Here is a 19,370-nt window from a genome sequence, read left to right as displayed (position 1 = left end):
CAAATTGGCTCTATCACCAGTCTGGCTAAGGAGTAGAGTAGAAACTCTTGTCCAGAGTGATGGGTCATAGCTGGATGGCTAGCAGAGTAGGATGCCAGGTTCATGGGGGGTTTGTGCACTGTCAGCCTGGGTGAGCAGAGCAGCAGTAGGCACAGACGGAGGGGGACAGCAAGGCAGCAGCTCCATTGATGTGTCAGCCTTCCCTTTCCTCGCCTGCCACTGCTCCTGGGACTCTTAAAGAGACACAAGAAGAGAGGCCAGGCACGGTGGCTCATGCCTGTAATACCAGCACTTAGGGAGGTGGAGGCAGGTGGATCACCTGAGGCCAGGCATTTGAGACCAGCCTGGCCAACATGGTGAAACCTCGTCTCTACTAAAACTACAAAATTTAGCTGGGCGCAGTGGCGTGCACCTGTAGTTTCAGCTACTTGGGTGGCTGAGGCAGGAGAATCAGTTGAACTGGGGAAGCGGTGTGAGCCAAGATTGTGCCACTGCACTCCAGCTTGGGTGACAGAACGAGACTCCGTCTCAAAAACAAACAAAAAACAAAACAAAACAAAACAAACCAGAAGAGAAAGGGGAGACACCAGAAGGATGATTCTATTGATTTGGCCAACTAAGGGTAACCTACCCAGGAACTCCCACCTGTGAGGGCTAGTGTTTATGGACCAAAATTTTAACCCTATAGGTGGAGCCTGGAACATTTAGGTTACATAGTCATGTGTTGCTGAATGACTGGAATGTGTTCTGAGAAAGGTGTTGTTAGGCAATTTTGTCATTGTGTGAACATCATAGAGTGTACTTACACAGCCTAGATGGTATAGGCTACTGCACACCTAGACTATATGGACAACCTGGTGCTCCTAGGCTGCAAGCCTACATGGCATGTTACTGTACTGAATACTGTAGGCAATTTAACACAATTCTAAGTATTTGTATATCTAAACTTAAAAAACTTAAAAAAGGTACAGTAAAAAAATACAGTACTAAAGGAAAATAAATTTTTATAAGATAAAAATGGTACATGTGTATTGGGCACTCACCATGAATGGAGCTTATAGGACTGGAAGTTGCTGTGGGTGAGTAAGTGAGTGAGTGAATATGAAGGCCTAGGAATTATTGTACACTACCGTAGACTTTATAAACACTGTATACTTAGGCTACTCTTAATTTATAAAAATTATTATATATATTTTTTGAGATGGGGTCTCCCTTTGTGGCCCAGGTTGGAGTGCAGTGGCTTGATCTTAGCTCACTGCAACCTCTGCCTCCTGGGTTCAAGTGATTCTCCTGCCTCAGCCTCCTGAGTAGCTGGGGTTACAGATGTGTGTCACCATGTCCGGCTAATTTTTGTATTTTTAGTAGAGACGGGATTTCATCATGTTGACCAGGCTGGGCTTGAACTCCTGACCTCAAGTGATCTGCTTGCCTCGGCCTCCCAAAGTGCTGGGATTACAGGCATGAGCCACTGTGCCTAGCCTATTCTTTCTTTAATAATAAATTAATCTTAGTTTACTGTAACTTTTTTACTTTATGAACTTTTACATTTTAAAAACTTTTTGACTCTTTTATAATAATACTTAGCTTAAAACACAAACCCATTGTAGAGGTGTACAAAAACATTTTATTTATTTTTAGAGACAGGGTCTTGCTACGTTGCACAGGCTGGACTCAAATTCCTGGGCTCAAGCAATCCTTCCAAGTAGCTAGGACTGCAGGTGTGTACCGCTACACCTGGCCTTTTATTTCTTTATATCCTTATTCTAAGAGCTTTTTTCTATGTTAAAAATTACTTATTGTTTTTACTTTTTAAATGTTCTTGTTTAAAACTAAGACACAGGCCAGGTGCTGTGGCTTATGCCTGTAGTCTCAGCACTTTGGGAGGCTGAAGCAGGCAGATCACTTGAGGTCAGGCATTTGAGACCAGCCTGGCAACATGGTGAAACCCTGTCTCTGCTAACAATACAAAAATTAGTCAGGCATGGTGATGGGTGCCTGTAATCCCAGCTACTCGGGAGGCTGAGCCAGGAGAATAGCCTGAACCTGGGAGGTGGAGGTTGCAGTGAGCTGAGATCGCGCCACTGTACTCCAGCCTGGGTGACAGAGTGAGACTCTGTCTTAAAAAAAAAAAAAAAAAGACACAAGCACACACATTAGCCTAGGTCTATACAGGGTCAGGATCATCAAGATCACTGTCTCCCACCTCTGCATCTTTTCCCACTAGAAGGTCTTTGGAGCAATAACACGCATGGGGCTGTCATCTATGATAACAATGCCTTCTTCTGGAATACTACTTAAAGAATTGCTGGTGGCTGTTTTACAGTTAACTTAAAAAAATATAAGTAGAAGGGGTATACTCTAAAATAATGATAAAAAGTGTAGCATAATAAATACATAAACCAGTAACATAGTCATTTATTATTGTTATTCAGTGCTATGTGCTGTACATAATTGTGTGTGCTGTACTTTTATGTGACTGGCAGCACAGTGAGTTTGTTTATACCAGCATCACCACAAACGTACGTGGTGGTTTGGCATTGCAATGGCGGTAACATCACTGGGCAACAGGAGTTTTTCAGCTCCATTGTAATCTTATGGGACCACTGTTGTATAAGTGGTCTGTGGTTGACTGAAATTTCCTTATGTGGCACATGACTGTGTTACTGCTTATTCATCCTATTCTATCCCAGGCACTATTCTAGTCACTAGAAATGCATCCTGTCAATGTTTAGCCAAGGATATAGTCTCAAAGAGTAAGGATGACAATTCAATGTGGCAAGTGCTATAATGGAGGAATACAAAGAAGGGACAGGACATGAAATTCAGTCAGCAAGGAATCAAGAAACTCATGTGAAAGTGACACTTCACTTTGCAAGCTTTGTAAGACTAGGCCCAACTGGCATTAGCCACATGGACAGGCAGAGGTGGTGACAATGGGCAGGGGGGAATGTAGCAGATGGAGTAGATTAGCTCTTCCATTTGTTCCAGTGTCCTTGTGGTTCTGTTTTCCTGGATTGCAGAGACTAGCACATCAAAAACAATGTCAGTTGCTCTTGCAACTAGGATTCCTGAGGTAATTGAAGCTACATTGGAGATTAGAATCAAGAACTGATTTGAGTGGGAGAGAGTGGGTCACAAGCTAGGCTTCCATTTTTCTGGTGTGGCTCCAGTGTCTTCCTGTTCCCCAGATTGTGGCAAAGGGAGTGCAGCTCTCTTTGAGGAACCCAAGCAGCTGGGAGGAGAATGGTGCCCATTTCATAGAAGAAAGAAGATGCCTTTAGGATGTGGGTATGTTTCACCCAGGGCACATTTGCGTGGAGATGTCTAGAAGTGAGTTGAAAATAGAGTTTTGGAATTCAAGAGCACAGGTTGGAGTAGAGATAAAGATTGTCGTAGTGTGTGATGTAGGCATTAGTGTGGGTGAGATTACTCGAGGAATGTGTAGCATCTGGAGACAAGAGGGCCAAGAGTGGCACTTGCCCCCTTCGAGAAAAACTTTTTGGAAGTAATTTCACATTGACTGCAAAGTTTCAAAATACTACAAAGAACACTCATATATTCTTTACTCAGATTCATCTATTGTTAAAATTTTGTTCCATTTGCTTTATCGTTTGCTCCCTCTGTGCACATGTGTATATTTTTCTGAACCATTTGATAGTAAATTATATATGTCATGGCTCTCTGCCCTTTAAATCTTCAGTGAGTGTTTCCTAAGAACAAAGATATTCTCTTACATAACCACAGTGTAGTTATCAACTTCAGTAAATTTAATATTTACAATTGTATTGTAGCAGGACGAGCTGCCGACAAGAACCCCTCAGACACCAAGTTGTAGAAGGAAAGGGCTTTATTCAGCTGGGAGCATCGGCAGACTCACATCTCCAAAAACTGAGCTCCCCGAGTGAGCAATTCCTGTCCCTTTTAAGGGCTTACAAGGGGGTCCGCGTAAAGGGTTGTGATAGATTGAGCAAGCAGGGGGTACGTGACTGGGAGCTGCATGCACCGGTAATCAGAACGGAACAGAACAGGACGGGGATTTCCACGATGCTTTTCCATACAGTGTCTGAAATCTATAGATAACACAAGCAGTTAGGTCAGGGGTTGATTTTTTAACTACCAGGCCCAGGATGCGGTGCTGGGCTATCTGCCTCTCTTATTCGTATGATCTAATCTACCATCTGCATTCTAATTTGTTAATTAACCCAATAATGTCCTTTGCAGGATTATTTCCCTCTCTAGTACAGAATCCTGTCTAGGATTACATATCGCTTTTAGTTGTCATGTCTCTTTAGTTGCATTTAATGTGGAATAGTTTCTCACTTTTTCACTGTCTTTTATGATATTGACATTTTAAAAATAATACAGCTTCCCACTCCCTTTTAATAGAAGGTTCTTGATTTTGAGTTTGTCAGATGTTTCCTCATGATTAGATTCAGGTTATGTATTCCCTGCCAGAGACGTTGTGATCTTCTTAAGGTATCACATCCAGACGCAAAGTATATTCATCTGTTCCTCATTGGTATATTAACTTTGATCAGTTGAACAAGATGTCTGATTTCTTCACTATAGTTAATATATTCTGTTTTGCTACTAATAAGTAATCTGTGGGGAGACGCTTAAGTCCATGCAAATATTCTGCTCCTCATCAAAGTTCCCCCCCTAAATTTAACATCTACTGATGATAATCCAATCTTTGCTATGATGGTTGCAAAATGATGATTTTTCATCTTTAGCATTGCACTGCATTGACCTTTTAGTCCTTGACATCCTCTAAGCAAGAACTCTGCCCTCTCTACCATCTATCCGTCCATCCATCCATCTATCCATCCATCCATCCATCCATCCATCCATCCATCCATTTATCATAAGTATGGACTAATAGTTTCTCAGTGGTTTGCAGTTCGTTATTTTACGTAATTATTTTGTGCTCAAAATTCCCTTTCAAATTGGATTTGGGGAACAAGAGTCCCTTCAAACTCTTGTGTTCTTGTGATATACCTCCATTATTTTTTGGAGTACTATCTTACTTTCTTGCATAAAAACATGTTTCTGGGGCCAGGTGTGGTGGCTCACTCCTGTAATCCCAGCACTTGTGGAGAGACAGATGGATCACCTGAGGTCAGGAGTTCGAGACCAGCCTGGCCAATGTGGTGAAACCCCATCTCTACTAAAAAATATAAAAAATTAGCCAGGCGTGGTGGCAGATACCTGTAATCCCAGCTACTCAGGACGCTAAGGCAGGGTAATTTCTTGAACCCGGGAGGCAGAGGTTGCAGTGAGCCGAGATCATGCCATTGTATTCCAGCCTGGGCAAAACTCCATCCAAAAAAAAAAAAAAAAAAAAAAAATCCCAAACAAACAAAAACGTGTTTCTGGCTCATCTTACACCTTCTGTGTCCCAGTCCTAGAATCAGCTCTTTGCCCACAGATTTCTGGTTCCTTTTAGTGGTGACTAGTATTAGAGACCAGTATCTGGATGGTTATGTGAGCTCATGGCTACTGGGGTGTCTTGTTCCTACGTTCCTATAGCAGACAGAGGTAGGAAATGTCTGTGTGTATTGTATATAAGTATATAATACATATGTACACTTGTAACTATACATATACACATACGCATACACATTTTAGAAATCATGAATTTATACCAATATCTCTAATTCCAGTTCATGTTCACAGGGTTTTTCTTTACCACCCCCCATTCCATATTTGTATTTCTTTTCTTCTATTGCAAGAACCCTGGGATGGAGCTTTTTCAATCTTTCATTAGTGTTAAATGTCTCATTAACATTTAAAAAGTAGGCAGTGAGAAGAGCACACAGAGACAGACAAGAAACAACAAGGCCCAACCAGAAAAGGAAGAGAAAATCAGAAGAAGGATATTAAAGAAGTCCAGGGAGAAATGCATTTCAGCCCTATCAAATTTTATTTCGACTAAAATAAGGGACAGAGGAAGAAGGACACATTTTGGGGGAAGATTTTGGCCATATTGAGATCAATTTTGGATGTATCGAGTTTGAGTGTACTGAATTTAAGACCACTGTGGGGATCCAGGTGAAGTTGTCTAGAAATAATGCTGAAGGATAGATTTGAACTCAGGAGAGAGCTCATGGCCATGAATGAAAATTTTGGAGCCTTCATTTATTCTTTTCTTTTTTCTTTTTTTGAGATAGAGTCTTGCTCTGTCACCCAGGCTGGAGTGCAATGGCACAATCATGGCTCACTGAAGCCTCAATTTCCTGGGCTCAAGCAATCCTCCCATCTCAGCCTCCCAAGTAGCTGGGACTTCAGGCAAAATCATCACACCTGGCTAATTTTTAAGTTTTTTGTAAAGACATGGTCTCACTATGTTGCTCAGGCTGGTTTCAAACTCCCACCTGGAACAGGAACAGGCCTCAAGTGATCCTTCTGTCTTGGCCTTCCAAAGTGCTAGGATTACAGGCATGAGCCACCATTCCCAGCCTTTGTTCCTTCATTGGTCAAATATTTATTAAACATTCACTCTGAAGCCACTGTGCTGGACCTTGGTGACATGTCGAGTGGTAAATAAGGCAAAGACACTGGCTGTCATGGAGTTAATCTATTGCAAGGGATGGTCGTGGGACGGGCAGGGAAACAGACCATAAACGTATAGGTAAATATGTGAGATATAACTTTAGACAGTGATACTTACTGTGAAGAGAATAAAAAAGAACGTTTAGTAAGGGATAAATTAGGGATAAATGGGAGGATTGGGTTTTTTCTTAACTTGGTTAAGGATAAATTGTTTTTTGAAAAAATTTTTTATTTTTTACTGCTTTGTGTCCTGCCATGTGTGTGTGTGTGTGTGTGTGTGTGTGTTAGTACCATAGTTATTGAAAAAAATACTTACTGAGTATCTACCCTGTGCCAAAACTGTGCTGGGCACTGGGCATATAGCAGTGAAAAAAGGAGACAGAGTCTCTCTTAAGTTGACCATACAGTGTTATGGGAGACACATATATTAAACAAATTATACATAAGTGTATAATTATCATAGTGCTATTAAAGAGGACAAGTTGTTATGCAAACATTTAGTTGAGAAATTTCCTCCAGCCTGGGCAACAGAGCGACACTCCATCTCAAAAAAAAAAAAAGAAATTCCTGGTAGACATTTGTTGTTTGCCTCTCCAGGATTTATCCTCAGACTTCCTGTAATTCCGGTTGGGGTTTGGCAACCTCACCCCACACATAATCTATCAATCAGCATCAGGGAAGACCCAGTCCTGTTTTATCAGTCAGATCATTGCTTTTCCACAGCACCAATGGTTGGTTCTAAAACAGGACTATGCCCAGAGTCAAGTCACCCAAGCTAGTAAGAATAAGCTGTGGGGCTTTTTTTGGAACCCTCTTGGAGAAATAAATCCATTCTTCATGTTAGATTTGAATGTGAAGGAGAAAGCTGGAGACAAGGCAGTCATCTTACCACTATGGAGGGTGAGCTTCTCTGAGGATGGAGCCAACATGGAGGCAATGGGGCCAAGAGATGGAGAGATGAGTAGTCCTGGTAGCACTTCTTGAGGCCTGGATCAAGCCAGAAGCTAACTCTGGACTTTACAGTTACCTGAACCAGTTTGAGCTCTCACTTGTGAACAAGGCAATTTGGAACATAAATGAGTCAGGGAAGGTTTCCCTAGGGAAGGCATGTATAATCTGAGACCTGAGGGATGAGTAGGAATTAAGCTGTTCTGGAGAGTGAGCAGAGAATCAAAGCAGAGGAGACAGTACCACATGCCCAACGGGCATGAGCAGGTGAAGCAGCAGAAAGTAAGGAGAGCAAAGAGAAAGCCTGAGTGCAGGGAGGGGATGGATCCCTTAGAAGCCTTTTATACAGAAAACTTCAAATGTATTTAAAATAAAGAGAACAGAATAATGAACAGCCACATATCCATCATCTATCATTGACCATTATTATATCAGGGCCACATGTTGTTTCATTTACACCTGCATCTCTTACCCCTCCCTGGTTCTGGATGGATTATTTTTAAGTAAAATGGAAGGTATTTTTGAGAACATGACAATTGAATTAAAATGTAAATATTTGATGAGAAGGAAGCAGCCCTTTGAAGATTTTTCAGAAAGGAAAGATTTCCAGGCAGAAGAAAAAGTAGGTACAAAACCCTTGATATTGGAACAGACTTGATTTTTTTGTTGTTGTTGAGACAGATCTTGCTTTCTCACCCAGACTGGAGTGCAGTGGTGTGAACATGGCTCACTGGACCTCCTGGGCTCAAGAAATCCTCTAACCTCAGCCTCCTGAGTAGCTTGGATTACAGGTATGTGCCACCACACCAGGCTAATTTTTGTATTTTTTGTAGAGATGGGGTTTCACCATGTTGCCCAGACTGGTCTGGAGCTCCTGAGCTCAAGGGATCCACCCACCTCGGCCTCCCAAAGTGGCAGAATTACAAGCATGAGCCACTGTGCCTGGCGAAATTTTTTGAGAGACACAAAATTGGACCAGACTGGCCATAGTGGAAGGAAAGAGGAGGAAGGGAATAAGAGATGAGTCATATAAGTAGACTGTGTCAGATCATGGAGGCCTTGGGGTCATGGTAAGGAGTTTGGATTTTATTCAAATTACTGTATGAAGCCATTTAAAACAGAGGAGGCTGTATTCTGGTTTGTCCTTTGAGAAGTTCTCTCTGGCTACTATTTGGAGGATTGAGTGGAAGGAGTCCAACAGTGGAAGAAGGGTGGCCAATTAAGACACTATTGTAGCAGTCATGGAAGGAGTTGATGATGGTTTGAAATGGGGTTTTAGCAATGGAAGTCATGAGACTTGGGATATATTTTGGAGGGAGCCTGTATGATTGACTGAATGTTTGGATGTCACCTGTGAGGGAGAGAGAGAAAACAATAATGACTACCAAGGTTTTGGCCTGAGTAAGTAGGTGATGGTGGTACTATTTACAGAGATGGAGAAAACTAAGGAAAAAAAGCAGGTTTGAGGATGGAGGTGAATGTAGGGGGCAGCAAACCAAGAGTTCTGATTTGTCAAAAGTTAAGTTTGAGATGTTCTTAGATAGGCCAAGTTGGGGAGTTGGGTTAAAGGTTGGGCATAGGAGTTTGACTTCAGGGGAGAGGTCAAGACCAGAGACAGATTTGGGAGTTGTGCTGTGTGTCTTCAATTTGCCCCTCAGAACCACTCTCCACTCTTTTTTACCCTGCACTGAACCCTAATAATCTGACCTGTATTGACTCAACAGGCTATCTTGTCCTGTGGCTTCCCATTGTGTTTGGCCAGTGAAGAGCCCTGGAAGAAGATCTGGGGGAAGGGAGCAAGGAGAGTGAGGTCAGGCTATTTATTCCTCTAGCCCTCTGTTTATGTAGTATCACTTAGGGCTGACTGTGTCCTTCAACTGAAGATTACAGCTCCTGTCTCCAAGTTTCAAGAACTACTCCCTCCATTCCCCATCAAGCCTAGGGGTGATAATGTATCTCACTGTTATTAGCCCAGTAGGGCTGAACTGTCCTTTGTGGTTTCCCTAAATCCTGCCTTTTATTAAACTTGTCTCATGACCCAGGGAGGGTGCCATACACTTCTTGCTAGCATCCTGACTTACGCTGGAGCCATTGGCATATACCTGATAGTAAAGCTGTAGGCCTGGATGAAAGCCACTAAGGAGATCAGAGGACAGAGCTTGAGGCATATCAGTTTTTAGAGGTGGGCAGGGAAGGAGGAGCTGGCATAGGAGATATGAGGGGGGAAGCCCATTAAGTAGGGATTAAACCAGGTGAGCATGGAGTCACCAAAGCCCAAACAAGAAAGCACATCAAGAAGCAGGGGTTGCCGTGTCAAAAGCTACCTGCTGAGCGGTCAGGGGTTGTAGAAACAGAGAACCCACCATCAGATTTGGCCATCAGTGAACTTTAATGTGAATGGTATAGATTTTGCAGAGCTCAGCTGCTTAAATTTGTCAGAGTCCCACAGATTTGGCCATCAGTGAACTTTAATGTGAATGGTATAGACTTTATGGAGCTCAGCTGCTTAAATTTGTGAATCCCACACCTTCAATAGGATTTATGGGTTCTTGTGTGGTTGGCCCTTAGTTTAGTCCTCTGGCCTCTCCTCCTCCAACTCCCTGCCAATCACACTGCTCCTCAGCCCCTCAAAGTCTCTGCTCTGGCTGAGGCCTCCAGGGCTTTGCTCTTGCTGTTATTTTCTACCTGGGACACTCTTTCCCCTATCTGTCACTTCTGGCTCACTCCTACCTCAGGTCTCTTAGAACCTTCCTGACCCTTGAGTCTGGAGGAAGTGACCTCCTAAGTATAGTTGATTCTCATTATCCACAGTAGTTACATTCTAGAAAGTTGCCATGAGCACTGCATTAGCGAATACTGAGCTATGGTTCCTAGAGGTAATACAGAGTTAGGTTCCTGTAAGCTTCTGGTCAATGCATTGTCATCAACTGATTAAAGCATAATCTGTTCTACGTGTGTTTCTGTTTAAAGGCATAACCTTGTTCTGTGTGTATTTCTTTTTTAATATGTTGTCGATTCATTAACATTGAACCCATAGTGAACAGCACCATGAGTCACACCTGAATGAAGCTTATCCAAACACCTGTTTTGCTCCACAGGGCACATCACAGTTTTCTCATGCTTAGAAACACTAGACAGTGCTTCAGCACTAAGTGGGGGCCATTATAAACAGTGAAATCACCAAGAAAAAGCATAAGGATACAAAAAAATGTGGCACTAAATGGACCTTGAAAAGGGCACTTGTTTATAGTGTGAGAATGGAAATAAAAAGGCAAAATGTCACCTCGTTCAGTCTCATCGGGAATATGCACATGGGGTGACTCACATTTTTATTGCCACTTTGTGCGTGTTTGTGAATGACCTTGACAGCACTGGGAGTATGGACTTGGGGGTTACAAATACATGTTAGCAAGTAGGAGAATTTGCAAATACAGTATCCATGGATGAGGATAGGCTATTCTCAGTGCACCTGTTAATTACCTCACTAAGACCCTTTCTACACTATAATAGCAAAAGATCCATCACTTACTAGCTGTGTGACTTTGGGCTAGTTCACCTCTCTGTGCCTCAACAGTATCATCAATAGTATGACAGTAATAATAATACTTAGCTCTTAGAGTTGTTGCAAGAATTAAATTAGTAAGGCTGGGTGCAGTGGCTCATGCCTGTGATCCTAGCACTTTGGGAGGCCAAGGTGGGAGGAAGGCTTGAGGCCAGGAGTTTGAAATTGGCTTGGGTAACAGAGTGAGACCCTGTTTCTACAAACAATTTAAATATTATCCGGGCATGGTGGTGCACACCTGTAGTCCCAGCTGCTTGGGAGGCTGAGGTGGGAGGATCACTTGAGCCCAGGAGTTTGAGGCTATAGTGAGCTATGATTGTGCTACTTCACTCCGGCCAGGGCAACAGAGTGAGACCCTACCTTTCTTAAAAAAGAAAAGAGAAGAATTAAATGAGTGAATTCCTATGAATAACTTAATAAGTGTGTCACACATAGTAAGCCCTTAGTGTTAGGTGTTACTATTACTGTCATATGTTTGTCTCTCTCATTGGATTATAAGCCCTGTGATGTGTTCCAAGACATTGCTCTTTTGCTAGCTGCTGGGAATGATAACACTAAAAGCTCACGCTATATGTCAGGCACTGCTCTAAGTGTTTTACATTTATTACTTCAGTTAGTATTTATGAGAGCCTTTAGTGGTGGTAGTTTCTATTTGTGATGGTGAATATTAGGTGTCAACTTGATTGGTTTGAAGGATGCCTAGATAGCTGGTAAAGTATTGTTTCTGGGTGTGAGGATGTTGCCAGAGGTGGTTAACATTTGAGTCGGTGGACTGGGAGAGGAAGACCCACCCTCCGTGTGGGTGGGCGCCATCCAATCAGCTGCCAGCATGGCTAGGACAAAGCAGATGCAAGAAGGTGGGTTAAGCTGGCTTGCTGAGCCTTCTGGCTTTCATTTTTCTCCCATGCTGGATGCCTCCATCTGTTTCTCCTGCCCCTGGACATCAGACTCCAGGTTCTTTGACCTTTGGACTCTAGGACTTAACGCTAGTAGTTTACCGGGGGCTCTTGGGCTTTCGGCCACAGACTGAAGGCTGCACTGTCAGCTCCCCTTCCTATTGAGGCTTTTGGACTCAGACTGAGTCAGTATTGGCTTCTTTCTTCCTCAGCTTGCAGATGGCCTATCATGGGACTTCACCTTGTGACTGTATGGGCCAATTCTCCTTAATCAACTCCCTTTCATATATACATACATCCTATTAGTTCTGTCCCACTGGAGAATCCTGACTAATACACTATTCTTATCTTCAAGAAGAGGAAGCTGAAGCACAGAGAGGTAAGTTACTTGCCAAAGGCCACACAGATATGCAGCCCTAGAGTGGGGATTTGCACTCAGGCTTTCTAACTTCAGAATAAAGAGCAGCTGGTTCTTGCCCACACAGAGCATCAACAGACTCCAATTCCTCAGCCTATGCTTGCCTTCTTTTCATGAACACACTTCTTTACTTAAAAAAAAAAAAGCTATTTAAGCCACTTTACAACAGTATTGTAAAAAGCTTTTAAACATTTCCCCATATTCCTGGCATCTAATTCAGTGACTGTTTTCACTTCGATGTTCCCTTCAGATGTCTGTCCATAGAATATTTTTTTTGATGCTAATTGTAGCATTATGCATTATAACTGGGTGTTTTGCTTTTCACCTGAGATTATCTTGTAACACGTGTTCATTTTCCACTTGTCTGTGTCCCTTTCATTCTGGCCTGTTTTAATGGCTCTACTGATTAAAGACAGGGAAGAAACCTTCTTCTTCCTGCTTCTTATGGCCTCACTAGCTACTCATTCCTTTGCCCCTTGCATCTGCTCGCTCCCTCACCACCCTGCTGAAAAGCCAGTGATGAACATTTATATAGTGTTTGCTAAGATTAAAACATGGAGTTGCTGATGTCACTGTCAATTACTGACAACAGCAATTTCATATGATTTTCAATCCAATATATGTCAGGTACTGCATTTACATGTATTAACTAAATCATCAAAAACATCTAAAGTGTTGAGTGTTATTATTATCATCCCCATTTACATATGAAGAAACTGAGGCAAAGAGAAGTTAAATAACTTGCCCAAGATCACATAGCTAGCAAGTGATAGATTCAGGATTTGGGCCCAGGAAGTCTGGCTTTGGAGACTGGGTCCTTTAACCACTGCCTCTCTGGAATGGCATCTCTGAGCTCAAAATAACCAAATCCAATGTTGTTAAGGGAGTGGGAGCCAGCCTCCCTGCCAAGTGAGTGCCAGTGCCCAGTGCTTCTCCCTTTTGAGAAAGTATTGTTTTATATATATGTGCGTTCAATAGCTGTATGGCCCAGAGGCTAGGGAGTGGGCCTGTTCCTCACCACAACATCCCTAATTCACTGTACAGTGCATAAAATAAATATGCTCCTCAATATTTATTGACAGAAGAAAGGAAAGAGGGAAAGTGGAAGGTGGAAGGGGGAAGGTAGGGAATTGAGGACTGAGAAGGCAGGTGAGACAAATTATATTATAGAATGTATCTGTTTGACTTGTATGGGAATTAGGCTTTGAGGGGCCACAAACAGGGTGTATTTTCTATTTCAGGGGTCCAGAGTAGGACGGACTACAGGGATGAGTTTAAGCCAGACATGCTTCTTTTTTTTTTTTTTTTTTTTTTTTTTTTTATTTGAGACAGAGTCTTGCTCTGCAACCTCCACCTCCCAGGTTCAAGTGATTCTCTTGCTTCAGCCTCCTGAGTAGCTGGGATTACAGGTGCCCGTCGCCATGCCTGGCTAATTTTTGTATTTTTAGTAGAGACGGAGTTTTGCCATGTTGGCCATGCTGGTCTCGAATTCCTGATTTCAGGTGACCCACCTGCCTCTGCCTCCCAAAGTGCTGGAATTACCCCGCCTGACTTCAAGCCAGAGATTCTTGATGTCAGTCAAATGGTGAAGCCCCTGCCCACAGGGCTGGGACCAGAGTTCAGAAGAAGGTGGAGGCTGGGTGGAAGGAGCGGGAGAGTGAGGAGTAAATCCCTGCAGGAGAGAGTTTTTGGGTCTGACAGTTCCCTTCTGCCCTGGGAAGCATGTGTGGTGCAAATCTGTCTGGAATATGTAAGCCCTGCCTTTCTACCTGATTCCAGGCCATTGTCTAGAAGCCAGATGGTTAATACTTCACGTTAATTTGATGTCTTGGAACTCTTTCCCTAAGTGCCAGAGATGGCGGCAGCATACCTACAAATATACAGGTGTCCTCAGGAAGGTGGTTTTTTTTGTTTCTTGTGCTCTGGGACCCAAGTTCTTTGAAAGAGTAAGATATAAAAGGCTAAGACAAGTCCTGAAAGAGATAAAAACAAGGTGCTGATTCTGTCATCACCTGTCTCAGAGACCTTCTTTGTGACTCATTGTTTTCTACCTGTCAAAATGGGAAGCACTGTGTCTACACAGCTTCTCAAAGTTATTATCGTGATTGAATGAAACAATATGTTGAAGGTCCTTGGGGAAGTGTAAAATATCATAAAATGCAATTATTATTAATGCCTGATATAATACACATTAGATAACATAATGCAATTAACTATGTTGGTGAACTGTCACCTAATCCCCACCTCCACCCCTGACTCCCCCATCTCACCGTCTCCCTAAGAAGCAGGTTTCACACTTTCAAAATGAAATGGGAAAAACTTTGTTAGTATATGTATTAATTTTCTATTGCTGCCATAACAAATTATCACAAACAGTGGTTTTAAAACAATATAAATTTATTATCTTACAGTTCTGGAGGAAAGAAGCATGAAAGGGGTTTGATTGGGCTAAAATCAAGGTGTTGACAGGGCTGTATTCCATTCTGGAGGCCTCTTGCCTTTTCCAGCATCCAGAGACCACCTGCATTTCTTTCCTCATGGTCCCCTTTCTCCATCTTCAGAGCCAGCCACATGACATTGCTCTGTGCCTTTCTTCTGCAGTCACATCTTCCCCTCTCTTCTGCCTCTCTCTTCCAGTCTTAAGGACCGTTGTGATTACATTAGTGTATTAGTCTGTTTGCATGCTCCTAATAAAGACATACTTGAGACTGGGCAATTTATAAAGGAAAGAGGTTTAATGGACTCACAGTTCTACATGGCTGGGGAGGCCTCACAATCATGGAGAAAGACAAAGGAGAAGCAAAGGTACCTTTTACTTGGCAGCAGACAAGAGGGCTTGTGCAGTGGAACTTCCATTCATAAAACCATCAGATCTCATGAGACTTATTCACTATCACGAGAACAGTATTGGAAAGACTTTCCCCCATGATTCAATTACTTCCCATTGGGTCTCTCCCATGGCATACGTGGGAATTATGGGAGCTACAATTCATGATGAGATTTGGGTGGGGACATAGCCAAACCATATCAATTAGGCTCACCCAGATCATCCAGCATAATCTCCCTATTTTAAAATCAGTCAATTAGCAACTTTAATTCCCCTTTGCCCAGTAACCTAACATAGTCATAGGTTCTTGGGATTAGGACATGGATATCTATAGCGGGCCATTAGTTAACTACCCCAATATATATTTTGTGCACTTTCTATCTGGAAAGAACTTTGGCAAAAGCACAATGGAAAGCCAAAATTCTTCCTAATTTGCTTCAGGTACTGCTGAATGAATCCTAACAATATCCTTTTTATGGGTAACCAGCAACACCTAGTGTCTCTCCAAATAAATTTCAACAGCAAGTTTATTTAAAGTGTCCTGTAATTAAGCTCAGTGACTGATGGTGGAGAAAGGAAATTCTCACTATTCAAAGAGAGAGAAAGCTAGCAATTCTCTTTTCTGTATGTCCTTTTGATTTATTTTGAGCCCCCACATCTGTGCATCTATCCAGAAGCATTGAAATTAATTATGTTTGGGGCATGGCACCATACCGGGCTCTGTGGAAGAAGTGGAAAGATAAAAATGTAATCCCTGTCCTCAGATTGCTTCCAGTCTTATTGGGCAGATGAGACACACTCTAGTGATTAAAGCATATGTACTCATTTACAAAGCACTGAATATTTAAGGGCACTGAATACTTAAGTGTGCTAGTTATAATTAGGTTCAGTTGTGCATACAGCAACTATACAACAGCAAAACCCCAAAGAATAGTGAATTAAACAGCAAAAAAATTTATTTCTTGCTCTTGTGAAAGAACTGGTGCAGCTACTTTGGAAAACAGTTTGGCAGTTCCTCAAAAAGTTAAATATAGAGTTACTATGTGACCCAGCAATTCTACTCCTAGGTATATATCCAAGAGAATTGAAAATGTATGTCCACACAAAAACTTGTACATGAATGTTCATAGTAGAATTATTCATAAAATCCAAAAAGTAGAAACAACCCAAATGCCCATCAACTGATCAATGGATAAGCAAAATGTGGTATATCCATACAATAAAATATTATTCAACCATAAAAATTAATAAAGTATTGATACATGGTACAGCATGGATGAAAGTTGAAAACACTATACTAAGTGAAAAAAGTCAGTCATTAAAGGCCACATATTATATGATTCAATTTGTATGAAATGTCCAGAATAGGCAAAACCGTAGAGACAGAAAGCAGATTAGTGGATACTAGGACCTGGGAATTGGGGAAGGGAGAATTGGGAATAACTGCTAATGGGTACAGGGTTTATTTTGGAGGTGATGACAAAGTTCTGATATTAGATGGTGGTTGTTATTAGTCTGTTCTCATGTTGCTAATAAAGACATACCCAAGACTGGGTAATTTATAAAGAAAAAGAGGTTTAATGGACTCACAGTTCTACATGGCTGGGGAGGCCTCACAATCATGGTGGAAGGCAAAGGAGGAGCAAAGGCACATCTTACATGGTGGCAGGCCAGAGAGCATGTGCAGGGAAACTCCCCTTTATAAAATCATCAGATCTCAAGAGACTTATTGACTATCATGAGAACAGCATGGGAAAGACCCGTCCCCACGATTCAGTTATCTCCCACTGAATTCCTCCCGTGACATGTGGGAATTATGGGAGCTACAATTCAAGATGAGATTTGGATGGGGACACAGTCAAACCATATCAGTGGTGATGATTGCACAATTTTGTAGATGTAATAGGAACCCTAAAAACCATTTAATTGTACACTTTAAATGGGTGAATTGTTTTGTATGTGAATTATATCTCAATGAAATTACTAAAAAATACCAAAAGGATCAGGGAGACAAAAAGAGTGATAAGTAATTAGAGGACATGAAGGAGAGATTAGAAAAGTGCTTCCAATTAGTTTTTTGCTCCTTGGGTTCTTTCTTCAGATCTCAGAATGGTCCCTTTTTTTCCCATGTATTTCTTTCCCTCTCCTACACCCCTACTACAATCAGCAGAATGTTTACTATGTGAAGCTGACTCTGACCCCAGACAAGGAGAGAGTTGGCAGTTCTATTCCTTATGCAGAGAAAATGGAGAATGTACTGATGAAAATAGAGAATGGAATAGGATTTATGCCCCTTACTCTTAAGGGCATTCCCTCATGAGAGGCACCTCTGGACCTGGGGAGCAAATGCCCTTGGGATGCCAGGCCCTGTGAGCCTGCCACACAGTTTACGCATCTGTTTGGAGAGTGAGGAATCTTGGGGCGGGGAAGGCTCAAAGCTAACTGTGTTCCTAATCTCCACAGTGGAGAGCTAGTAGTGTGTCTGTCCTTGCTCCCTGGCTGGCCTGCACCCAGGGCCCTCCAGCTGTCTACCTTCTCTCTGTCACCTTTGATAGAGCAGTTCCTCATTAACACACATTCTGATGTCTCCTTCCCAGCCATGTGGCTTTTTCTTGATCTGTTTCCTGTTTCTCGTCTTGTGCTGTAGAAACCAAAGTACTGTTTCTTACAGGACAAGATACAACTCTTAACACCATTGTAAAATTTATTTCACTTGTTCTAGGAGGCCTTTAGAAACTGCAGTTTGGATCAGGCTCCATGCATCACCCTGAGTGACTTATTTTCCTCTATGACCTTCCTCCCTGTGCTCATGGGTTCCTGGGGTCTAGGTGGTGTGGAGATGCATGGAGGCTGAGTCTGAGATGGCAGAGACATTGTAAAAGATAGTGTCCCAACGGTTCCAGCTAAGAGAGGCCCAAGGAGAAGTGATGACTAAATGTATTATAGTATCAGAGGACAGAAAAAGGACATTGGGTAAAAACTAATGATATTTCAGGGCTGGATATTTGTATGAGTAAAGTATGGACTTTAATTAATAATAATGTTATCAACATTAATTGTGGCAATGTGCTATACGATTGTAAGATGTTCATCATGGGGATAGCTGGGCTTGGGTATATGGGCACTGTGTGCATTGTCTTTGAGTTTTTCCTGTAAATCTAAAATTATTCTAAAATATAAAATAAGAACTTCATTAACTCCCTTGTCCTCAACAAAAAGAACGTCCTCACCCACATCATAGCATTCATCTCTGCCCTGGCTGGACTGTTTAAAAGGTGAGTGTCATTCAATATGCCTTTCTTGATGGGTGGTAATCAGACATCACCTGTATCATCAGTGCTTTCTGGAAAGATTATATTTACCTGTCCAGAAAGAATAGTTTTAAAGTCCTGAGTGGGTGGCTAGAAAGATGGAAGTGATGGAGCAGAAGTGCACATTCTGGTTCTAGAGTGAGTGAAGCCCTTAAGGACACTGAATGGCAATGAGTGAGCCTGCAGTCAACCTGGCCCATGTCCACATAGCTGTTAGGGAATGACTGATCCGTGAAGACATCATCTCAGAGAGTCGAGGTAAGTTTTGCATCCAGAACACACAGCCAAATGTCAGGAACTGAAGGTGTACCCACACTACTGTCAAATATGAGAGTTAGTCTGAAAATGAGCAGGAGCTAAGGCTATACAAGCCAGAGCAACTGAGTCAATCAGGAGTGAATTCTGGGGCCCTGAGTCCCAGGACTCTGATTCTGAGCACAATGGGTAGCACACTTCCCATGACACACTGTTAAAGACAGGCAGTCAGGCCAAACAAGATGCTTCTGGAACTATTCCCTGGCCTAACAGGGGGCATTGATGAGAAAAAAGAGGGATTGAAGAGGTGGAAGGAGATGACTTGGCAGCCAGTCCTACTCTTCAAGCTGTGACTGGTTTTCCCAGGAGGCGCTTACACATTCAGTCTAGCAGGTTGAATCGTGTCCCTCAACATTCGTGTCTACCAAGACCTCAGAATGTGACCTTTTTTGGAATTAGGGTCTTGCAGATATAATTAGTTAAGATGAGGTCATACTGGATCAGAATGGACCTTAATCCAATGACTGCTGTCCTTATAAGAGGAGAGGACATGGACACTGACAGGGAAGAAAGCCATGTGAAGACAGAGGTAGAGGTTGGA

General features: G+C 42.3%; 1 protein-coding gene across 3 annotated transcripts in view; it reads left to right on the top strand.

Annotated features, from left to right (window-relative positions):
• GCC1 (GRIP and coiled-coil domain containing 1) overlaps nt 1-19,370 on the top strand; it is a 102,093-nt gene that overhangs the window by 11,053 nt on the left and 71,670 nt on the right. The window contains exons 4-5 of one of the 3 annotated variants that reach the window (XR_008503881.2): nt 8,201-8,291; nt 9,225-11,128. The exons of 1 other annotated variant lie outside the window; for it this stretch is intronic. The gene's annotated coding sequence lies outside the window, so the exon portion shown is untranslated. Of the gene's footprint in view, nt 1-8,181; nt 8,292-9,224; nt 11,129-19,370 lie in introns of those variants that run through there. One more of the 3 variants, XR_010126986.1, reaches the window with a different exon arrangement.

This window comes from Pongo pygmaeus, chromosome 6, assembly GCF_028885625.2.
Source record: "Pongo pygmaeus isolate AG05252 chromosome 6, NHGRI_mPonPyg2-v2.0_pri, whole genome shotgun sequence".
Classification (NCBI taxonomy): Eukaryota; Metazoa; Chordata; class Mammalia; order Primates; family Hominidae; genus Pongo; species Pongo pygmaeus.
This window is presented reverse-complemented; position numbering and strand designations above follow the sequence as displayed.